General features: G+C 33.1%; 1 pseudogene; it reads left to right on the plus strand.

Annotated features, from left to right (window-relative positions):
- The first annotated feature begins 5,274 nt into the window (after positions 1-5,274).
- On the plus strand, positions 5,275-6,111 carry LOC100920271 (annotated as a pseudogene).
- Positions 6,112-10,762: the final 4,651 nt, after the last annotated feature.

Here is a 10,762-nt window from a genome sequence, read left to right on the forward strand (position 1 = left end):
GAAAACTCCTAAGAAAAATCCCAGGACCAGATGGTTACATGTGAATTTTACCAAACATTTAAAGAACAATTGCCCTATGCTATATAAATTATTTGATAAAATAGGGAATGAAGGAGTCCTACCAAATTCCTTCTATGACACAGACATGGTCTGATACCTAAACCAGGTAGGTTGAAAACAGAGAAAGAAAATTATAGACCAATTCTCCCTAATGAATATTGATGCTAAAATCTTAAATAAGATATTAGCAAAAAGACTACAGAAAATCATCCCCAGTATAATACACTATGATCAAGTAGGATTTATACCAGGAATGCAGGATTGGTTCAATATTAGTAAAACTATCAATATAATTGGCCATATTAATAACCAAATTAACAAAAACCTCATGATCATCTCAATAGATGCAGAAAAAGCATTTGACAAAATTCAACATCCATTCCTATTAAAAACACTTGAGCGTATAGGAATAAATGGACTTTTCCTTAAAATAATCAGCACCATCTATTTAAAACCATCAGTAAGCATCATATGTAATGGGGATAAACTGCAACCATTCCCAATAAGATCTGGAGTGAAACGAGGCTGCCCACTATCATCGTTACTATTGAATATTGTATTAGAAACACTAGCTTTGGCAATAGGAGCTGAGAAAGAGATTAAAGGAATAAGAATAGGCAATGAGGAAACCAAATTATCACTCTTTGCTGATGATATGATGGTATACTTAGAGAACCCCAGATATTCTACTAAAAAGTTATTAGAAATAATCCACTACTCTAGCAAAGTTGCTGGTTATAAAATAAACCCACATAAGTCATCAGCATTCTTATATATCACTAACAAAATCCAACAGTCAGAGTTACAAAAAGAAATTCCATTTAAAGTAACTACTGATGATATAAAATATTTAGGAATCTTATCTGCCAAGGGAAAATCAGAAACTTTATCAGCAAAATTACAGACCTCTTTTCACACAAATTAAGTCTGATCTAACCAATTGGGAAAATATTAAATGCTCTTGGATAGGGCGATCAAATATAATAAAGATGACAATATTACCTAAACTAATCTATTTATTTAGCGCTATACCAATCAGACTCCCCAAAAACTATTTTAATGACCTAGAAAAAATAACAACAAAATTCATGTGGAAAAACAAAAGTCAAGAATTTCAAGGAATTAATGAAAAAAAAAATCAAATGAAGGTGCCTTAGCTGTACCAGATCTAAAATTATATTATAGAGCAGCAGTTACCAAAACTATTTGGTATTGGCTAAGGAATAGATTAGTTCATCAGTGGAATAGGTTAGGTTCAAGGGACAAAACAGTCAACAACTATAGTCACCTAGTCTTTGACAAACCCAAAGACCCCAGCTTTTGGGATAAGAACTTACTGTTTGATAAAAATTGCTGGGAAAAGTGGAAACTAATATGGCAGAAACTAGGCATTGATCCACACTTAACACCGTACACCAAGATAAGGTCAAAATGGGTTCATGACCTAGGCATAAAGAATGAGATCATAAATAAATTGGACGAGCATAGGATAGTTTACCTCTCAGACCTGTGGAAGGGGAAGGAATTTATGACCAAAGAAGAACTAGAGATCATTACTGATCACAAAATAGAAAATTTTGACTATACCAAACTGAAAAGTTTTTGTACAAACAAAAGTAATGCAGACAAGTTTAGAAGGAAAGCAATAAACTGGGAAAATATTTTTACAGTCAAAGGTTCTGATGAAGGCCTCATTTCCAAAATAAATAGAGAATTAACTCTAATTTATAAACAATCAAGCCATTCTCCAATTGAAAAATGGTCAAAGGATATGAACAGACAATTCTCAGATGAAGAAATTGAAACTAGTCATATGAAAAGATGCTCCAAGTCATTATTAATCAGAGAAATGCAAATTAAGACAATTCTAAGATACCACTACACACCTGTCAGATTGGCTAAGATGACAGGAAAAAATAATGATGATTGTTGGAGGGGATGTGAGAAAACTGGGACATTGATGCATTGTTGGTGGAGTTGTGAACGAATCCAACCATTCTGGAGAGCAGTTTGGAACTATGCTCAAAAAGTTATCGAACTGTGCATACCCTTTGATCCAGCAGTGTTACTACTGGGATTATATCCCAAAGAGATCATAAAGAAGGGAAAGGGACCTGTATGTGCACGAATGTTTGTGGCAGCCCTCTTTGTAGTGGCTAGAAACTGGAAACTGAGTGGATGCCCATCATTTGGAGAATGGCTGAATAAGTTGTAGTATATGAATATTATGTATTATTGTTTTGTAAGAAATGACCAACAGGATGATTTCAGAAAGGCCTGGAGAGACTTGCATGAACTGATGCTGAGTGAAATGAGCAGGACCAGGAGATCATTATATACTTCAACAACAGTAATATAATGTGACCAGTTCTGATCGACCAGGCCATCCTCAGCAACGAGATCAACCAAATCATTTCCAATGGAGCAGTAATGAACTGAACCAGCTATGCCCAGACAAAGAACTCTGGGCGATGATTAAAAACCATTACATTGAATTCCCAATCCCTATATTTATGCACACCTGCATTTTGATTTCCTTCACAAGCTAATTGTACAATATTTCAGAGTCTGATTCTTTTTGTACAGCAAAATAATGTTTTGGTCATGTATACTTATTGTGTATCTAATTTATATTTTAATGTATTTAACATCTACTGGTCATCCTGCTATCTAGGGGAGGGGGTGGGGGTGTAAGAGGTGAAAAATTGGAACAAGAGGTTTGGCAATTGTTAATGCTGTAAAGTTACCCATGCATATATCCTGTAAATAAAAGGCTATTAAATTAAAAAAAAAAATAACCAGAAATGACCAACAGGATGATTTCAGAAAGCCCTGGAGAGACTTACACGAACTGATGCTGAGTGAAATGAGCAGGACCAGGAGATCATTATATACTTCAACATCAATACTATATGATGACCAGTTCTGATGGACCTGGCCATCCTCAGCAATGAGATCGACCAAATCATTTCCAATGGAGCAGTAATGAACTGAACCAGCTATGCTCAGAGAAAGAACTCTGGGAGATAACTAAAAACCATTACATTGAATTCCCAATCCCTATATTTTTGCCCACCTGCATTTTTTATTTCCTTCACAAGCTAATTGTACAATATTTCAGAGTCTGATTCTTTTTGTACAGCAAAATAACAGTTTGGTCATGTATACTTATTGTGTATCTAATTTATATTTTAATATATTTAACATCTACTGGTCATCCTGCCATCTGGGGGGTAAGAGGTGAAAAATTGGAATAAGAAGTTTGGCAGTTGTTAATGCTGTAAAGGTACCCATACATATAACCTGTAAATAAAAGGCTATTAAATAAAAAAAATTTAAATGATGGGACTAAATCATAAAATGGAGGGATTTTATTGCTGTAAAGTAAACGGAGGGTGTCATCAATTCTGCTGTGGGCCCCAGCTGGGAGGGGAGTGCCTCCACATCTGCCAACACTTTGCCAGCAATCAAGCGTTGCCTTAGGAGTTACCAAGGCATTACTAGACAAAGTGCTTTCCACTTCCACTTTGTGCCTGCCAGTTGCCTTTAGATTTCATGTACATGACTTTCCTCATTTCTAATTTTGAAAAAAAAAAATTTTCTCTCTTTTATTTTTATTATAGATTCTTACCTTGCACAAAAGTGATCATGACACAAGGGAGAAAATCATCCTTGAAGTTAATTCATCCTGAATTCAAGGTAGACTCTTTGACTCTCTGTCATTCTGGAGAAGTCACTTAACCTCTTAGTGTTCTAGGCCATTCTCCAGGGTTACACACTGTGGAGAAAATTCCTCTCTTTGCCACCACTATCCTCCCCCCTTCACCACCACTGCCCCGCCCCCCCACACTCATTGACAAAGGGCCTTATCTTACCTGAGAGTTACTCATGCTAAGGAAGTCATAAAAAAAAGTCTCTACCCTATCCTATACATGCATTACATATTACATACATATACACACACATATTTATATATATATATATATATATATATGCACACAGATACATGCATATATACCTTTATACATATTATCTGTTTCTATTTTAATTTGTGATGTTTTTGGTATAGCTGCTCAGTTGCCCAAAACATAACAAATGCTTAATAAATACATGTTGCCTTGTATAGGCCATCCCTTGTGAAGAATTTTCTCACTATCTCAGATGGGCATGTTCTCTGCAGTTACTAATATTAGAAAAGTTGCCTGTGACACTGATAAGTTAAGTAATATAACTGGAGTCCTGAGTTAGGATATGTTAAAAGGCAGAATTTGAATATAGATTACCCTGACTAAAAAACTAGTTTTCTATCCATTATACCATTCTAGTCTCTCATATAAAGACACACACACAGATATGTATATATTGTGTGTGCCTATATGTATACATGTAATATGTATATATTTATGTGTACATGTGTATGCATGAATGCTTAGTGCATATATACACTGCAGATGATCACCTATATATACATATATATATACATAAACTTATATAGGTATGTGTATAGGCATATGTATATACAGATGTATATACATATACATATTTAATATTTATATATTTATGTTCCCCAAATTCCCACAGTTATGAGCAGAATACTCTAGATCTTGGCAGCTCTAAGGAATTTTTTTTAATTACCTTGGAATGATTAAGTGAAACTTAGGATTGTTGAGTTTTTTAATCAATCCTACATAAGCTACATGAACAAAAGAGAATCAATAATACGTTTTCTCGTTCAACTTTTTAATTCTCAAAATAACTGCATCAAAAATTTCCCACAAGACTATAAATGAAATAAATTTTTTAAAAAATATTATTCTTCTCTTTAGATCGGTTTAATGAAAAGCATAATGAACATGTTTACCATTATCTCCAGATCATGAAGAATCAATTAAAGACTGTCTGTAAAAATGTCTTTGCTTAGTTTTTTCTCTATCCCAAAGAATGCAAATCATGGTTTATCGGATATGCATAAATAATTGGCTTTTCATAGTGCTCTGATTGAGGTGAAGAGTTGATTCAGGGTCAAGGCATTCATTTTCCAGAACCAGTGTCAGGAGGCCCTTTTTTCTTTTCTAGTGAAGTTCTGTTGAGCATTAAATGGTTGATCAATAAATACTTGTTGACTGATTGATCTATGTTTGAAGACAATTTCATTTAAAATACTTGGAGGGAATAATAGGGGTTGAGTTCTGGGGGACCTGCAGGCCTCTGGCAGGACAGTAATCCTTCAACCCAAATGGAGGGTGCCACTTACTACCTCCTTCCCCTAACTTGGTGCCCATTTTGAGAGCAAAAAATGAATGTTGAAGTTGCTCACACTGAGGTAAATATAAATACCAGGTAATAAGCAGTTGTGACATATGGCTGATATGCTTCTTTGGGAATTGGTTTGCTTCATATTGTCTTCAGCATATTGTCTCAACATTTCCTTCTTCAGTGTCTCTGTTGTTTGGATATTAATGGATATTATACGTACTCTGAGAATGTATTTTTATATTCAGTAAGAGGAATACCTTTTCAAACTCTTGACAAGGTGAAACCAGGCTGCTAATTCACTAAGGACAACTGAACTATGGAATAGAGTTTACTTCTTGAGAAAATTTGTCACAATTTTTCCAATAATTCTACATTTTCTGGCAAGTTTCTACACCAAGGATGATCCTACACAATTCTTCTTAAACACAGTTTCTCTCCTAAGTGTACTAATTCCTCCAAAACCACAACTGCATAATGTTCAGATCTTTGGTATTAATAAGTACTAACCTGAAAATGTGAAAATGAATCATTCTAACCAAATCCGTGGCTATTGCTTTTTGTGTAAGAAAGAAATGGGCAGTATGCTATGTCATTCAAATTGTAATGTGCAATGGGAAGTATTTACATCCAAAATTTCATATTTATTTACATACTATAAGGAAAAATAGATTTTTACAAGATGTCTATAAGTATATCTGCTAAATTTCTGCAGTTTTCCACTCACAAGGCCCCAGTCACAAGTAGTATAAGAAAAACTTTGTACATTTGCACAGGAGTCTTGAAGATAGGAATAGCTAGGTGGTTTTCTTTTTAATTTTCAATAGCTTTTTATTTACAAGTTATATGCATGGGCAATTTTACAGCATTAACAATTGCCAAACATTTTGTTCCAATTTTTCCCCTCCTTCCCCCACCCCCTCCCCTAGATGGCAGGATGACCAATACATGTTAGATATATTAAAGTATAAATTAAATACAAAATAAGTATATATGTCTAAACCGTTATTTTGCTGTACAAAAATAATTGAATCCTGAAATATTATACAATTAGCCTGTAAAAGAAATCAAACATGCAGGTGGGCAAAAGTATAGGCATTGGAAATTCAATGTAATGATTCTTAGTCATCTCCCAGAGTTCTTTCGCTGGGTGTAGCTGCTTCTCCATATATTTTGGAAATGAGGTATTTCTCAGAACCTTTGACTATAAAAATGTTTTCCCAGTTTATTGCTTCCCTTCTAATCTTGTCTGCATTAGTTTTGTTTGTATAAAAACTTTTCAATTAGACATAATCAAAATTTTCTATTTAGTGATCATTAATGATCTCTAGTTCTTTTGTCATAAAAGGAATAGCTAAATTGATAATAAAATGTTACTATGTAGGAAGAATTATCCAATCAATCACATTCAAGAACTTCAGTACATTTATATGTGGAGCAAAACTATCTTGTGTAAAGATCAAATATCCTATTCTTAAGACAACCATCTCTTTTTTATTTTACAAAAGTACTTTGTTCTTGCTGGCTCACTCTTTGTATCTAGATATGGTCATTTCTGGATCAGAGAATAGATATGTCCTGTATCTGATGTATTTTCAAGCCTCATTAAAAGGTGTCAGCTTCTAGTGACTTTTCAGCCATTGATTTGTGGCAAAGCAAAGTTCTACTTTTGCTGTTGTTGATTTATGTTTTTTAAAGGGCTGCTAATCATTTCTTGGGAAAAAAAAACTAATTTAATGCCAGACAGTCTAAAGCATAATGTATAATTGCCTGATTATCTAGTAGAACCATTTAAAGGTTAAATTGTCTTATCTGGAGAATAGTTAAATACTAAATATATAAGCAATAAATATAAGGAAATTGTCTAATAAAAACAATTTTCTCCAGCTGTGATACTTTGTAAAATAATAAATACTGCGTCTCTCTCTCTCTCTCTCTCTCTCTCTCTCTCTCTCTCTCTCCCTCTCTCTTTCTCTCTGCCTCTGCCTCTGTTTCTGTCTCTATCTCTTTGTAGCTTTGCAATAAAGGGTTATACTTTCCCTCTGTAGATCCTTTTCTCAAACTCCATTTTACCTATTAACTTTACTTTCAATATGGGTTCCAATTTAAGTGGTCAAGGAAGAGAACTTAAAGATATAATTTTAAGTCTGTTACTAGACTGTTCTTTGAATTAGGAGAACTGCAAATTCTGGCCCTAGCCGATGGACGTAATTCATCATTGAGGTTTCCACAAAACTTTCTGTTAATGATAATTAACTAAAACAAGTATCAGAAATAAGTCATTGAAAAGTTAAACATTCCAAAGTTCAATGATTTGGGGGAAATAAATTAAAGTTAATTATATAAAATAGTTTCAGACTACTTAAAGCTCAGTTTATCATAATAAAGCCATACTATCTTCAACTTTCACTTTGGGGAAAATAACTGTCTTGTATTGATAGCCTTGAGTATAGAAATTAATTGTGCAATTGTCTTTATATGTTTTGGGGTTTTGTCTGTATTTTGAAACACTAAGAGAAATGGGTATTTTTCTTCAATAGATTTTTTTAAAAATATAAATACATGTATTCAAAATATTTTTCTTCAGAACTAGAGATCATTGTGACATTGAAGTTTATACACAAAGGAAGCTAAATGAGGTTATCACATAAATAAATTATAACCACCTTCAGGTATGTGAGGGTCCTCAGCTAAAATAGGATTTTAATTCATACAAAAAGGTTGTGATTTATTTTTATTTATTCCATATGATAGATCTAGACACTAAATAGAATGAGATCCTTAAAGGCAAAAAATATTTGTGCTATTTTTTTTCTGCAGTTCCAAGACAGAAAGTATAAGAGGATAAACAAGTCACATTTTTTTAGAAATGGTCAGGGGGTTAGAACATGTAACTTTTATCCTTATGCATTAGGAGAAAATGATGAGGGTCGTCAGTAATGTCTTGCACACATTTAATCTTAAAATTTTTCACTGATGAACTAAACTAAGTTACCGCAAATGATTGGAAGTCATAAGGGTGTATATTTTGGCTTAATATAAAAAAATAATAATAATTACAGCTATTTAACACTAGAACAGGTCATCCCTAGATCTCCCCTACTAAGATTGTTTTCTATCTGAGATGCTGTAGAAGGAAGAAAACATTCATTTATTAAACTTCTACCATCTGCCAGGTAATTTGCTAAATACTTTTTGTTTATTTTTGTTTTGCTTTTTATTATTTTCATTTTCCCAATTACATGCAAAAATAGTTTACATATTTCCATGACTTATGTCAGGAAAAAAAGATCAGAACAAAAGGGGAAAACCACAAGAAAAAAAAATGAATATAGTATATGTAGATCTACATTCAGCCTCCATAGTTTTCTCTCCAGATGCAGATGAAATTTTCCTTCCAAAGTTTTTTTGGGGATTTCCTTGGATCACTGAACTGTTGAGAAAAACCCAAACTATCATAGCATAATTCTGTTGTTGCTGTGTACAGTGTTCTTCTTTTTTCACTCATCATCAGTTTATGTAAATCTTTTTAGGTCTTTCTAGAATCAGCCTGTTCATCATTTTTGACATAACTATAATATTGCATTACTTTCATGTACCACAACTTATTCAGCAATTCCTCGATTGATATGCTTCCACTCATTTTCAAATACCTTGCCACCACAAAAAAAAAAAACTGCTATGAGCCTTTTTGCTAATTAATTTACAAATATTCTCTCATGTGAGGATCCTAACAATCTTAAGAAATAAGTGCTATTATTATCCTTGTTTTAGCATTGAAGAAATTGAGGTAGAATGAAGTTGTGACTTATGAGGTTATAGAGCCATATAGAGGGTATAGAGTCCAAAGATGGATTTGAATTTAGGCCTTCCTGACTCCAGCCTTGTGCTTTATTCATTATACTATGAGATCACACTAGCTGACCTCTAAGATTCCATACAATTCTCTTTTATGTTTCTATGACCCTTTATTTTAATTTTCTAAAAACTAGTCCAAGAGTCTATTGGATAGCAAAGAAATATGTCTTCCAAAGGGAAAATTATGTGCACATCTGGAAATCTAAAATTATTCCTTCATAGGACATCTGGAAAGGATGCTCATTTTTACAATGTTGGTTTCCATCATTTTCTTGGCTATAAGTTTGTTTAAATGGTAGTTTGATTTTTATTACTCAGCAGGAGCCAAATTAGATTAAATCAAGTCTTTCACATTTTCAAAATTATTTCAAGTGTAACTTTCCCAACTATGCTTACTGCCACCTGCAACTCCACAGCCTGCCAAAATAGAAAATGGGTTTGTAGAAAGCAGTTTTTTTTCTTTATTGAATCTGTAACTTCAATGGATTAGGGGAATTCCTTATAAGAAAATATCTTTTTACCAAAGCTGAATAGCATCAATTCTATAGTTTATTGTCTAAGAAAATTGTATCAATTACTGAGAAGTTAAGTAGCTTCTCTTAGAATTATAAAATCACAGTATGTTAGATTGAAGATTTTTATCTAGGTCTCCTGACCTGATTCTCAATCCAAGAGAGCAGATTACTACTCAGAATAACCACTTCTATTGAATGTATAATTTTGAGGGTTGAGGGTCATGGGTGAATGAGCAGGGGAAGTAAAGAATATCACCAGTTAGCTGTGTGTGCTTCTGAGAAAATAAACTTCAGCTAATTTAGTGTTTCCTAATTTTAAACTATTCCTATTATTTCTTAAGATTAAAATGCTTCTGTGCTTATATCTAGAACTATGTCTCATAATGTCAGGAATGAGTAAACACATGAGCTCACTCTGACTACTCTAAACCACTTTGTAATGGATGATAATTCAAGTTGCTTATTAATTTAAAGGACAAGGCCTGGGAGAGACTTACATGATCTTATGCTGAATGAAATGAGCAGGACCAGGAGATCATAATATACTTCATTAATTAGTTCAATAGTTTTTTTACTTTCAATATTTTTAATTTCTCCTTTTAATTTTAGAATTTCCAATTTAGTATTTGATTGGGGGTTTTTAATTTGGTCTTTTTTTAGTTTTTTTAGTTGCAAGCCCAATTCATTAATCTTTTCTTTCTCTGTTTTATTCAAGTAAGCCTCTAAGGATATAAAATTCCCTCTTATTACCGCTTTGGCTGCATCCCACAAATTTTGGTATGATGTCTCATCATTGTCATTATCTTGAGTGAAATTATTAATTGTATCTATAATTTGCTGCTTCACCCAATCATTTTTTAAGATGAGATTGTTTAGTTTCCAATTACTTTTTGGTCTATTTCCCCCTAACTTTTTGTTGAATGTAGTTTTTATTGCATCATGATCTGAAAAGAAAGCATTTACTATTTCTGCTTTCTTGCATTTAATTTTGAGGTCTTTATGTCCTAATATATGGTCAATTTTTGAATAGGTTCCATGAACTGCTGAGAAGAAAGTATATTCCCTTCTATCTCCAT

Source organism: Sarcophilus harrisii, chromosome 1, assembly GCF_902635505.1.
Source record: "Sarcophilus harrisii chromosome 1, mSarHar1.11, whole genome shotgun sequence".
NCBI classification, from domain to species: Eukaryota; Metazoa; Chordata; class Mammalia; order Dasyuromorphia; family Dasyuridae; genus Sarcophilus; species Sarcophilus harrisii.